We start from the raw sequence: 13,742 nt of genomic DNA, 5'->3' as shown, positions 1-13,742 counted from the left end.
GAAGAAACTTTCTCTGGCCCTGGTTCTGACTGACTGCTTGAACAGCTTCATTGAGTGTCCTCTGGTGCACTGTGGGGGGCCTGGGTGGATGGGCAGGATCTTGGCATATGATGAGTTCAGCAATTTGCGGGTCATCATCATGTCGCTATGGTTGCGCCTGTACACGAGGGTAGGGAGGTTGAGAGCCCGTAAACGATCTTGATAAGGTTTGTCTCTAAGGTTTGTGATGCCCTTGGTTGCTCTCCTCTGGACTCCCTCAATTAGCCTGACATCTCCTTTGTATGTTGGGAAGGCAGCGCACATGCCAAAATCCAAAACGGGTCTGACTAGTGCCTTGTAAAGTTTCAGGAAAACTAGTGGGGATCTGCTGGTAACTGTTCTTTTGATCAGACCTAAGTTTGTGTTGGCCTGGGACACGCTCTTGATGGTGTTGGCATGGAACTTGAGAAGGCTGTCAACGATGACCCCAAGGTCGCGTTCCTCTGTGCTGGTCTTGATGGGTGAATCGGAGTTGGAGGCATGTTCATGCAAATGGTATTGGGCGCATGGGTTTGAGGATCCAAAGTGTAGCGTGCTGCACTTGTTTATATTGAACGATAAGAGCCATTTGTCTGCCCACAGCTGGATTTTCTGGATATCTGTTTGCAGGGATTTTACATTCAGTGCTCCAAATAGCTTTTAGTCGTCAGCATAGAGAGACAAGTTGTTTTCCACCTCGCTGAATATATCGTTGATGTAGATGTTGAACAGTGTAGGACCAAGAACAGTTCCCTGCGGTACTCCACTGATGACATCACAGGGCTCGGAAAAGACCTTTTCACCTCCAGCACCAAATAGCCTGACTCTCTGGGTTCGTCCTGACAGGAAGTCCATAAGCCAATCAACCAGGTTGGGGTGTAACTGGGCAGCAGTAAGCTTTTCTCTTAGCCTTTTGTGTGGGACTTTATCAAAGGCCTTACCAAAGTCTAGTAAAACTAGGTCCACTGGCAATCCTTTGTCAAGCAAATCTGTAATGATGTCATATGTTTCCAGTAAGTTTGTTTCAACTGACTTTCCTGGTTGAAACCCATGCTGATTAGGGGATAGGATATTGTTGACTTTCAGATGTTCCAGTATTGCATCATTAACCACTCTTTCAAGGATTTTTGCGACTACTGATGTGAGACTTATAGGTCTGTAGTTTTCTGCTTTAAGTCTGCTGCCTTTTTTGAATATTGGGGTCACAAAAGCAGTTTTCCAATCAAGTGGGACAGATTTGGCATTAATAGACTTTTGGAATAGGTCAGACAGTGGTCCTGCGATGATGGTTGCCAGTTCCTTCAGCAGTCTTGGGTGTGAGTGATCTGGTCCAGCCGATTTATTTGTGTCAAGATTTTGAAGCCGTTTGAGGATGTTGGAGGGGTCGATGCTGACTTGCTCCATCGTTGTGGGGGCTTCATAGCCCGGGCAGTTTGGCAGGGGGCCTTCCGGTTCACAAGTGAAAACTGAAGCAAAGTGCCTATTTAGTTCGTTTGCTACATCAGTTATGTTGGTTACGGTAGTGCCACAGGGTTTCACCAGTCTGGAGACAGTTCGACGGGAGTGGTTCTTGCTAGAGACATAATTCCAGAATTTTTTAGGATTTGTCTTACTTTCTTTGGCAAGATTGGACTCCAGATTTTCGTAGAGTTTTCTGGTGAGGTTTCTCAGCTTGTTTCGTGCCTTGGTGAATTTTGTGTGTTGCTGCAGGTCCCCTGACTGCCTGAACTTTTTCCATGACCTCTTTTTCCTGTTTATTTCTCTTTTGATGTCTTTTGTCATGTAGGGGAGGGATTTAGGTTTTGGTTTGAAACTGGTCTTTGTGTGGGCATCCTGAGCTTTCAGCAAAACATCCTTGAATTTGGTCCATTGTTCGTCAACTGTGCCACTTAGTACATTCGGCCAGTCTGTATTGGATAATTCATTTCGAATAGCAATGTAGTCGACAAACAGTTTTTTGACTAGCTTGTTCTTAAGTACCTTCACTTTCAGCATGAGCTCTATAGTTAGGTGATCGCTTTTACCAAGGGGTGGTGAGTAATCAATACTTTGAACTAAGCTTTTGTCATTCAAGATAACCAGGTCAAGTGTTGTTGGGCGCTGAAACAATCTGTATCTAGTTGGTTGGTCAACTATCTGGTGTAGGGACAATTCACTGAGGCAATTTAGGAAAGGCTGTTGCTTGTCTTGTTCGGATGGAGTGGCACCACATCCAAAACCGTTTATCCAGTTTATAGATGGAAGGTTGAAATCGCCGGCAATAAGCAGATGTCCTTTGAGGTTTGAATTTAGTGTGCATATTATTTCTGCTATTGCTTGTTCGGTTACAACTTGGGATTGGGCTGAGGGACTTCTGTAGATGCATCCGATTCTGACTGTCTCTGACTCATGGCTCCCTGGCACACATAGATCAAAGCAAACTGCCTCAACAAAGGGGCAAAGGAGAGGAACATCAATTATCTTTGTATTGTATCCTGCTTTAGCGAGTGCTAGTGTTCCTCGTTTGCAACCCTGGGACGACAGATTTGAGAGAACTCGGTAACCTGGGATTTTCACATGGGAATCGTGAAGTTTGTTACTACTGTTTTTAGGGCAGACTTCAGTCAGTAAGATCACATCGAACTTTTTTGAGTCAATTAGGGTTTTTAGTTCATCAATTTTGTTGGGCAACTGGTCAACATTAGTAACACATACATTAAAGTCAGAACTTACGGTTGCTGGTTCTGGTAGGCTTCTGTCCAGTATGGTTTGTCTGTTGTTATTTTCACCAGAGTCACTTTCTTCCTCGGCAGAAACAAAGCTCAAGTCTTCTTCTTCTTCTTGGGAAGCCTCCGCAGTTGCAATAGTACTTGAAAAACTTGAATCTGCTGAATTCTGACATGACACGAGCGAATTATTAGATATAACATTTGAATTAACATTAGCAGAAATAGCTCTTAAATCAACATGGGAAATATTTGGAGAAGGATTGGATGAAGCTTCACAAGAAATATCAACTGACGATTTATCAAAACGAAGCACTGGAAAAAAAAAAACTATTTACATAAGGATGCGATGATATAACTAGGTTTCCATCGGGGACTGCTTTGGAGGGGACCGGGGTGGTGCTTCCCAACTGCGATGAGCAGCCTCGTTTTTTGGAACGATTTGGCCCTTGAAGATCATGAGGTTGGGCTCACCTGAGCTTATTCTTCTTTTCAACTCCTCAACTAAAGCCTTCCTCCTGTTTCTCTCTGTCTTGGATGCGTCACAACGAAATTGTATATCCTCGTGGAGCTCGCGGGAGCGGTTAATGATTGACCTTTTGATGTCCAGGCTTGGGACAGCAAAAAGGACTGGAGGAGGGCGTGCAGATGGCAGAGAATTGGTAGGGATCGGAAGTCTTCTCACATTATTGATGTGAACGTGTCTGAGCTTTTACTTTTGATCAATATAAGATTTGATGAATAGTTGGTCATTGGGTTGCGGAGGGATCCCGAACGCAACAATGTTAAGGGCTCTACGTTGTCTGTCCCTTTCTTCAGAAAAGTGGCGCTGGATCTCACTATCAAGATGCTGGGTGAGATTGGCTTTGATGCTTGTTGTCTCTTGACGGACTACCGTCTGGACTTCGGAACGCATTTCAGAGAGTGAGCATTTTTCGGACACCCGGGTTTCCAGTGCTGACACTTGTGATTTTATCTCACTGACAGTTTGTGAGATTTCAGCTTTTAATGATTTTTCCAAGTCTTTTAAAGATGCTTGGAAAATTTCTTGAAAGGCCGCTTGAGATGGGATTTTATCAATAATCTCATTTTTCATGCTATCTAATGTAGCTTTTACGATATTCTCAACACTAGCATTTTGAGTATTAACAGATGTTGATCCATATTTACATGCTGGGCACTTGATACAAATATCTACACGTCGGGAGATTTTAGTGACAAGCAGATATTCAGGTTCAGGCATGTCTTGACACTCGGCACATATCCACTTGTCACACCCATCACAAAGAATGGCATAAGAATCATTTTCTAATGCAATATTGCAGGCAAGACAATTGTCGGATCCTTTTTTCGGACTTATATGAGTCCTTTTTGGTCTTCTACTTGATGTGGCCTTAGTTTCGCTAGGTGGCGGCATGATATGAGAAAAAATTGCTGGAAAAAATGCGGGGAAAAAAAGCTTTTCAGCCAACAGATATCAATTTATCACTGGGTTTTCAGAACTTGGGGGACCTGTGGGAAGCGCGGATACTCAAATCGCCTATCCCCAGCAGTTTAAGGATGAATATCCCGCCGGTACCAATACGGCTCTTCGTGTTTGTTATCGCTCTCTTCTGCCCAGGTTTCCCCAAATGCAGAAAATAAACGATTCAGCTTACGTAGTCTATGGCTTTAAAAAAAAAATAAACAGATACTTCAAAAATTTGGACCGGCAACACTGTAAAGGCAAAAAAGGAAGAACGGGAAGATAAGCAATTTCCTGGAGAATTGAAAATAAAATGAATTGCCCAAAAGTCTAAATATATCAATCACAGCACTGAGGTAGGTCCCTTAAATCAAAACCTAGGGTATCACAAGACCTGGGAAAATGCAAAAAACAAAGAAAAACAGTTTTATCTCACAATTTAATACATATATATTCAGGGTTCAAATTTATACAGCCACATGGATTTGTTGTTGTTGTTGAATGAGAGACAATGAATTTATTGTGAAAAAAGAAGAACAAGTTAAATTAGGATTTATTCTCAATCTTAGAAAGAAGAGGGGCAAATGATCTGATTTTCAGGACACACCCATTGATTGACCTCATAGATCTCATATGGATTAACGTAAGGTAAATTGATTGCAATAGGCTATGGAAGCATTAGAAATACACACACATATTTTTGCAGATATCCTATATCAATTGATAGACACTGGTAGGCTAGTCTAATATAGGCTATATATGCATCCTAGTTACAATTATAGCCTATTTTAAAACCAAATCCATGTTCAAAAACAAAGTCTTGCAAAATATTCAAGGGGCTCTTGTAGCCAATGATTTACCCCCTGCATCTCAGTTTGTTTAAGCATTGATGAATTGTGAAATTTTTTTTTTTCATTAGTTAGTCAACTCAGCATGAGACAAGACAAAGAGAAGTATAAAGTTAGAAAACAATTCTTAGGCTACTTCATAATATCAGAATAATTGTAAGTAACACAATAGGCTTACAGACCCACTGTACACATAGAAAACTGATTTTATTCCAGATCTAGAACAAAGTATTTTTGCTAGATCATTCAAGTAGCCAACCTAGAAAATTAATGTAGCCTATTTAATTTGTCAAAATGGTAGGAAATAAGCTTTCACCTGAATCAGGATTCTAATATATTTAACTTGAAAAATTTCACTTGAAATAATATTCTTCACCAAAACTCTCTTTGACTCTTTTTTAGAAAAATGCACTTGTGCCATTACCCCACTGTTGAATCTCCTGATCTTTTAGCCCAATCCTTAAATTTTCAATAAAAAACTGTTGACTTTCAATGTGGCTTCTGACTTTCAATGTTGACAAATGCCATGTAATCCATCTTGGCAAAAATAACAAGTATCATAAGTATTTCCTTCAAGACAACTTCCTTTCTGCTGTTTCTGATGAAAAAAATCTTGGGGTTATTGTAGATCACCAATTAAAGTTTAGCATCCATGCTAAGTCTGTTTCATCTTCTGCAAATAAAACCCTCAGTATCATAAAAAGAACCATCTCCAGCCGACACCCTAGAGTTCTTATGAAGTTATATAAGGTGATTGTACGTCCATGCCTGGAGGTTGGAATGTCATTGGCAGCCCCTTTCTTCAAAAAAGATAGGAAGTTACTTGAGGATGTCCAGCGTGGTGCCACCAAGATGGTTACCAACATGAATAAATTTCCATACAAAGAAAGACTATGTCGTTTGAAGCTGCCAACACTGACATACCGACAGAAAAGGGGTGACATTATTTTAACCAAAAAAATCCTCTCTAAAAATACCCTTCCCAGTCTCTTTGCACAGCCCTTGCATTCTGGTACTAGAGGACATTCTTTGAAGCTCTCCATGCAGTGTTCCACAAGTAGACATAGAATCCACTTCTTCAGCCAAAGAATCTTCAATATGTAGAACCAGTTCTCTGAAGAAACAGTTTCTGCTACTTCAACTGACATGTTCATGTCCCACCTTGATAGGGAATGGCTCTGCCAGGAGTTCCTTTACAATTGGGAAGCTGCAGAGTCCTCCACAAGAGTCTAATCTAACAGCCACAATCTACACCAAACAAATTCTTTTTTCTCATTGAGCATCACAAGGATGGATAATCCTTATATCACTCCAAGCTGCAATTTAAGGTAAAAGGTAAAAAACATCCTCAACTTCTCTGGGGCCTTGGCCATTATTCCACATATAGGTGAAACCACTTTCATCTAGCAGTTTTTTGATCTGGAATGGCTACAAAAGTTTTATATTCAGCTTTACCAATCCATTATATGCAGCACTAACTGGCCTTTGTTCAGGATAAGACAATAAACTGAGAAAGAATTTTACCTTCTGCAATCTTTTCTCAATGGAAGTCATCCAAGGTCCCCATTTATGAGAAGATTAGGTATTGTTTTCTACAGTCCATAAATCTGTTTAAAATGCTAGAACTGAAATCTCCATTGGTTTAGCTCAGTCTTTCCTCCAGATCTCAGCACCATAATGAATGATTGGCATCAGTTTGGATTTGAACACCTGTTTTAGTGTCTTTTGGCTATGAGCTTCCTTTAAATCATTATTTTCATATGCAGTAGTGTTTACATGGCTATTCTGCCTTTTGCAAATTTATGTAGTATATTTTTCCAGGGGCCATTAGTGGGAAAATGAAAATCCAAATAACTTGCTTCTTGTACTCTTCAGATCTCTTTCTCTTTAAAATAATCTTCATTCATACTTTCTTGTTTACTAAAAACCACAATTTCCATTAATAATGCCAATCCTTCATTGCAGTGCTGAGATCTGGAGGACAGACCTAGCTAAAAAAGTGTTAGGGAAGAGGCCAGTTCCCTAATGTATCCTTTCAAGACAAAAATAAATCCTAGAAGGATTTAAAATGAAAACCAAGGCTCTTGTTTTCAGAAAAGACATACTTTTTATATCTTAGTCCCTTGGATTTTTAAGTCCCATGTCTGACACTCTGGTAGAATTTCTTTAAGAATAAGCAGATAAGTTTTGTTGATAAGAGAAACAGAAATATTGCAAAAAAAAGTTTACTCTTAAAAAATATTAAAGGGTTTATTGGAAGTTGCAGAGTGCTTTTATTTATATAATAACCCAACAAGTTGAATTTATAAGGAATAATTAAGTATCGAATCTTTCTCTAGGTGTATCCTATGTTTGAACTGACATGAATGAAAACTTTTTGTAGAGGTGGAGAACTTCCTTTCTTGAGGGTTTTTTTTGGAAGACCCTCCCTTCTGAACAAGATAAAAAATCTTAAATAAGTGTGTATGTTTGATATCCCAGTCTATCATTCTTATACAAACTTAAAAAAGTTATTCCAGCTATGCCACTCTCAAGACCATCTGTCTGGGTTTTACTCTATTTAACAATGGCTCTAGATTTTCATACACTTCCATCAAGTTGATTTTAATTCAAAAAGGAAGTAAGCACCTGGAGTTGTTTTTTAACATTGGGAGGTGTATTTTACAAAGGGTTGTGAGCTGTGAATGTAGTGGTGAATGATGTTAATAGTTTTCTCATACCCTTATGTTGCTTCTGTTCTGTTATCTTACCTGGTGGTTCTTCTTCATCATGTGGCATATAAGCTAAACAAAACGCTAAATGTCTATGACCAATTAGGTTTTTCAGAATTATGACAACTACATCTTTTGAACAGTACTTGAAAAATTTCCAAATATATACATTTTGGAATAATAAATGCCTGCCTTTGAAGTGGTACATATCTCATAATGGAGATGCAGTTCTGTTCCTCTGGGATTTCCCTTGACTGTTCTGGTAATTGTATATGGCTTCTATGCCAATCATATATAGGCTATATCTTTGTCTCTGCCAGAACCTGCCCAAGATTATAGGAGGCTGCTTCAAAATGATGCTAATGGAAGCCCCAAGCATGAAATTGCCACATGTATTGCATATGCAGGAAGCTCCTTTGACAAGTTAAGAAATGTTTAGAGAAGTGCCACTTTCTCTTTGAAGCTGAAATTGAGGTTCTCCAGTAGTAATGTCCTGTCAGTACTAATTTATGGTTCTAAAAGCTGGGCACTGACAAGACAGCTAGAGAAAGAGATCCAGAGTTCTGAAAATAATTGTCTTAAACAGATTCTTGGTACCAACTTATTCATTAGAGAGAAGACTAAACAGCCACTCATTATTGATAAACTCATAAGCAGTTGGTGGTGATATTTGGGAAACAGGGTTAGAGTGAGCATAAATTGCATGCCTCATGATGTTTGTTGTCCTCCAGGTGTTTAACAGTGGGGGTGACAGAAGGTTACACTTGGACAATGCCTAGAAAAAAATGCAGCACTCAAGAACATCCCTTGATGAGCTTTGGTAAAAGATGCTGGAGATGCATTGTCACCACCATATGTGTTTACTGGTGTAGGAAGTCCTAAGTCTAATCTGCCAATATTCTGGTCCTCTTGGCATATTTGCTGACAATATTTTTCTTTTTTGAATATCCTACTTTGTTCTTCTGGGGGAAGACTCTTCAGCCCCCTTTAAAAGGTTTTAACAGTGTATGTCCCCTCAACCAGGAAACAGTAGTTCCACCCTTCTATTTTCCAAATCAGATCTGCATCAGTTGCCACATGTTTGTGATTTTCCCCTCTTTAATATGAGTCTTTCTTGGGCCAGTTTTTTCCTTGAAAAATGAAATTCATTTCAAGCCACCTGACATAGAATTTGTTTACTCAGGCAGGAAGGATGGGGTACATAGACAGGGAGTAGGGCTCATGATGAATAAGGAAGCTGCTAAGTCTTGTTTAGGCTGGGAAGGTATTAATAATAGAATTCTAATTGCTCATTTTATGACTAAAAAGTTTAGGGTATCAGTTATAGTAGTATATGCCCCCATTGAACCAACTGATGGAGATACTAGTGACTCAGATGAATTTTACTTACAGTTACAGGAGCAAATAGACAGGGTACCAGGTAGAAATATGGTGTTTTTGCTAGGAGATTTTAATGCCCAGGCTGGTAGAAATAGGGATAGATGGTATCCTAGCCTAGGTAAATTTGGTGTAGGAAAAGAAAACAGTAATGGCTATAGGCTTTTGCAATTTTGTAGGTATAACAACCTAGTTATAACCAATACAGTGTTTGGTCACAAAATGGCCCATAAGTTGACATGGTATTCATGTGATGGTAAGACAGCAAACGCTTATTGATTATGTTATTGTAAACAGAAGACTAGCAGGATCAATACAAGATACTAGGGTGTATAGGAGTGCTGTTATTGATGTTAAAAGTAAAGATCACCATCTAGTAGTGTCTAAGGTTAATTTAAAGCTGAAATTTCGGAAGGGTAACTCCCTCCCAGAAAGTTATGATGTTGGTAGACTTCAGGATGAAAATTTGAGAAAAAAATTCCAGGAACAGTTGAGTACTAAACTTGAGGGTTTAAAATTTGACAATGTGGAAGATGGATGGAATAATTTCAGAAAAACAATTTGTGAAGTTGCTGATGGTGTCCTAGGGAAGAGTGCTAAGACAGCAACTAGGAATATTAGTGAAAAAACTTTAGGTTTAATAGAGAGTAGAAGGGGTTTGTATAAGGATTATCTGAGTGATTGGTCGTATGAAAACAAAAGGAATGTAAAGAAAGTGGAGAAAGCATTAAAATATGAACTAAGGAGATGTGAAATGGAGGCAATGGATAAAATTGCTGAGGATCTGGAAGATGCTGCTAGATGGCATAATAGTAAAATATTATACCGGCATGTTAATAAATTGAAAGAGAGTAGCCAATCCGGACTAGTCCCAGTTAAGGATAGAAATGGGGCCACAATTAGTGATAAGGAAAAAGTTAAAGAAAGATGGGTGGAACATTTTGAGAATGTGCTAAACTGAGATACAGTTGCAGGAAAAGATATAGATGAAAATGAAAAAGTTTGTGATACCTTGGATGTGAAGGAAGATTAGTTTAGTGAGGAAGAATTAGCAACAGTACTAGAAGGATTAAAAAATAATAAGGCCCCAGGTGCTGATAGTATGATTAATGAGTTCCTTAAATATTGTGGCTCTGAGGTTAGGAATAAGCTACTGAAGATTATGAACATGATTTTTGAAAAAGGGGAAGTACCCAATGATTTTAGGAAAACCTTAATTAAACCACTGTATAAGAAAGGTGACAAGAGTGAGTGTCGTAATTATCAAGGCATTAGTCTGGTCTCTGTAGGTAGCAAATTACTGAGTAATATGATATGATACTTTTATGAGCAAGCTTTCGATTCTGTTGATAGAACAGCATTAACAAAGGTCTTATCATTATATGGTATACCAGAAAAATACATTTAAGTGATTTATGCTATGTACGAGAATAATATTGCTGCGGCTAAGGTAGGAAATGAGGTTAGCAACTGGTTTTGTATTAAATCAGGAGTTAAGCAGGGTTGTGTTCTATCCCCCTTTATATGGATTATTTTGATGGACTTTGTCTTAAGGAGCACAGGAAAGGCAATTGGAGACCATGGAATCAAATGGGGAGGAAGAACGCTCCTGGACTTAGATTATGCTGATGATTTAAGCATATTAGATGAAAGTGTGAGCAAAATGAATGATCTTTTAGAGGTTTTACGAGTTCAGGGTGCTAAAATAGGCTTAAAAATTAATGTTAAGAAGACTAAGTCACTAAGGCTAGGAATAAGTGAAGATGAACAGGTGACATTAGGTAATGAAAAGATTGATCAGGTTGGGAGCTTCAGTTACCTTGGTAGTATTATTAGTAAAGATGGTGGGAGCAGTGAAGATGTTAAAAGTAGAATAGCTAAAGCTCAGGGTGTTTTTTTCACAGTTAAAAAAAAGTTTGGAAGAATAAAAAGATAAGCCTACAAACCAAGATTAGAATATTGGAAGCTACAGTGATGACAGTGGTCAAATATGGCTCTGAAGCATGGGCACTCCGAAAAGTAGATGAAAATTTACTAGATGTTTTACTAGAAATTTAGGTAGAAATTTCAGAAGGTCTGTTTCAGGTAGAAATTTACTAGATGACCGTATTTCAAACAGTAGGTTGTACAAAAAGTGTGGTTCAATCCCGCTTTCTGGGGTCATAATGAAAGAAAGGTTGAGATGGCTAGGCCATGTTCTATGGATGAAGGATGACAGATTACCAAAGATTGTCCTTTTTGGCCAACCGTCTGGGGCTACACGGAAAGCAGGTCGTCCTTGTCTGGGTTGGGAGGATGTCATAAATAAAGATTTAAAGGAAATGGGAACTTTCTGGGAGGGTGTAAAGAGGGAGGCTTTAAATAGATTAGGTTGGAGGAGGAGCGTGCGTAGCTGTGTTGGCCTCAGGCGGCTTGGTGCTGCAGTGAGTTATTAGCAGTAGTAGTAGTAGAATGTCTCCCAGGGCTAGAGCTAAGTATCTCTCTCCTGGGTTATTTACCACCTCCTTGACCAAGATTTTTTGATTGGTTACTTCTATCTCTTTTCGTGCCTTTTGATTGAGTCGAGTTACCTGCTGGTGATCCCTTCCTGAAACCCACTTTTGGGACCCCCTTTTCCAGAAGTCTCAGTATGAGCTTGCCCCCTTCTGTTCTTCTCATACTACACTGGCTCTGCATGATGTTCAATAAAAATGGAATAAAGACAAAGAAGAAATATTTGTATATATTTTTTAAGTACTGAGGACATCCTTGTCAAAATATCTGCTTTGTTTCTCTGGTGAAAATCACCTTTGTTTTGTTAATTATCTTTATATTTTCTTTCTTTGTGTTTCGTTTTGTTGAATGTTAAAATTGGCTTCTACATAAAACATAATTATTAATATGATTCAACAATCCAAGGTGAAAGAAAACTAGGACATGTTCTTGGAATTCAGGAAATCAAATGGGATGGTTATTAAGTCTGGGTTTCTTGTGAAATGTATGCTTTATAAAAAAGTCTGAAGTCTGAATAATAGATTGACCAAATGTATATCTTAGATCTGGTAAAAATAAAGCTATGCATTCTTATTTGACCTGGGATCATTCAGACTTAGGGTACAACTCTGAGAGCATGAGAAATGAGAGTCACCTCCAAAATACTGCTTGTAAAGCTGATATTCTACCCCCCTCCCTCCCCCACCAAAAAAAATAATTAAGGACTTCTGAAAATTAGTAAACATTTCTTTTTGGTATGTTTAGATTCTGCCAGGACAGGATAAGGCTCAATTCAGGCCCTTGCACTAAGATCTTTTTTTTATTGGAGGGGAGGGGGTCCTGTTAATTGAGCAAAAACAAATGAACTACTGTATATATAAAACTATTTCTATGTGCTATTGAGGGAGTTTCAAGGTCCTTGCATACATCTGTCTCAACCCCTGCTGAGAAAAAGGTAAACAGGTACTCATACAAAGAAACCTGCTAATGATCTTTCCATATTATTGAAGTCAGATATCACTTGTATCATCAAAATATTGAAAAAGTATCAAAATTCATAAAAGAGCAAAATAGAAGTATCACTGCAAAACTTCACTTCAAAGTATAAAATGGATTTGTTCAAAAATTAAAACTAATAATCTTCGAAGTGTAACTTAGGCACCATTGATCTATTTGTTTAAATGAAATAGAACAAACTAGAAGAATTTAGATATAAAACTTTGTTTCAACATGTATATTTCTTTTGTGTGACTTGTTTGTTCTTGGTTTTCAATTATTATAGTTTTACTTAATAATTAATTAAAAAAATTGATTTTTTTTTTGTTTTAACATAAAAAACAGAATTACATCTAGGATTTATTCAATATAAAAGAACTGCTTTCTTCCACTTTTCTTTTGTTTTCAAATTTTCAAAACTATATTTCATTGAAAACACTATGTATTTTGAACAGGTTAATTTTAATAGGGCCATATCTAGAGTTCTTCAGAGGAGGGGGCATAATTTTGGGGATGGATGTTTACAAAAGACCGTACAAAAATGCATCAAAATTTATCTATATGTATTTTGTAGCTTTTTATAAGTTGAATTGAACCTTTGGGCAAGGGAGGGGGCCAAAGCCTGATAACATCCTTCATCCTGGATGCTTTGTTTTGGTTGTTTTATTTCAGGGGAGTTGCAAAAAGACTTTACAAAATGCATTGAAATTTGTTTATTTGCATTTTTTATCTTTTTTGTTCGTAGAATTTAAACTTCGGGCAATGGGGGATGGGTTCTATGAGTTGAAAACTGGTAAACCCTTCACTCTGGATACATTCTTGAGTTTTTATTTGACAAAACATTCATGCCTTATTATTTTTTATTGTGCTTTTGCTTTAAAATTGCTTCAAGTATATATCTATTAAATTGCTTTCAGTAATGCATGAATGACACTTGTGCTATAACTGGGGTACAAGCAGGACAACTCTACAGTTCAAATATCTAGTAATTTCTGTTCTTTTTGAGTTTGATTTGAATATCAGCTGTATTTTTGTTACATGATAAGTTCATTATTGTTTTTTTTTTTTGTAAGTCGAATATATTTTTCTTTTAACTTTAATATATGTTTTTTTAACTGTAATTGGGGTACAAAGGGGATGACTTCCCAGC

Source organism: Artemia franciscana, unplaced genomic scaffold, assembly GCF_032884065.1.
Source record: "Artemia franciscana unplaced genomic scaffold, ASM3288406v1 Scaffold_1013, whole genome shotgun sequence".
In the NCBI taxonomy this organism is placed as follows: Eukaryota; Metazoa; Arthropoda; class Branchiopoda; order Anostraca; family Artemiidae; genus Artemia; species Artemia franciscana.
This window is presented reverse-complemented; position numbering follows the sequence as displayed.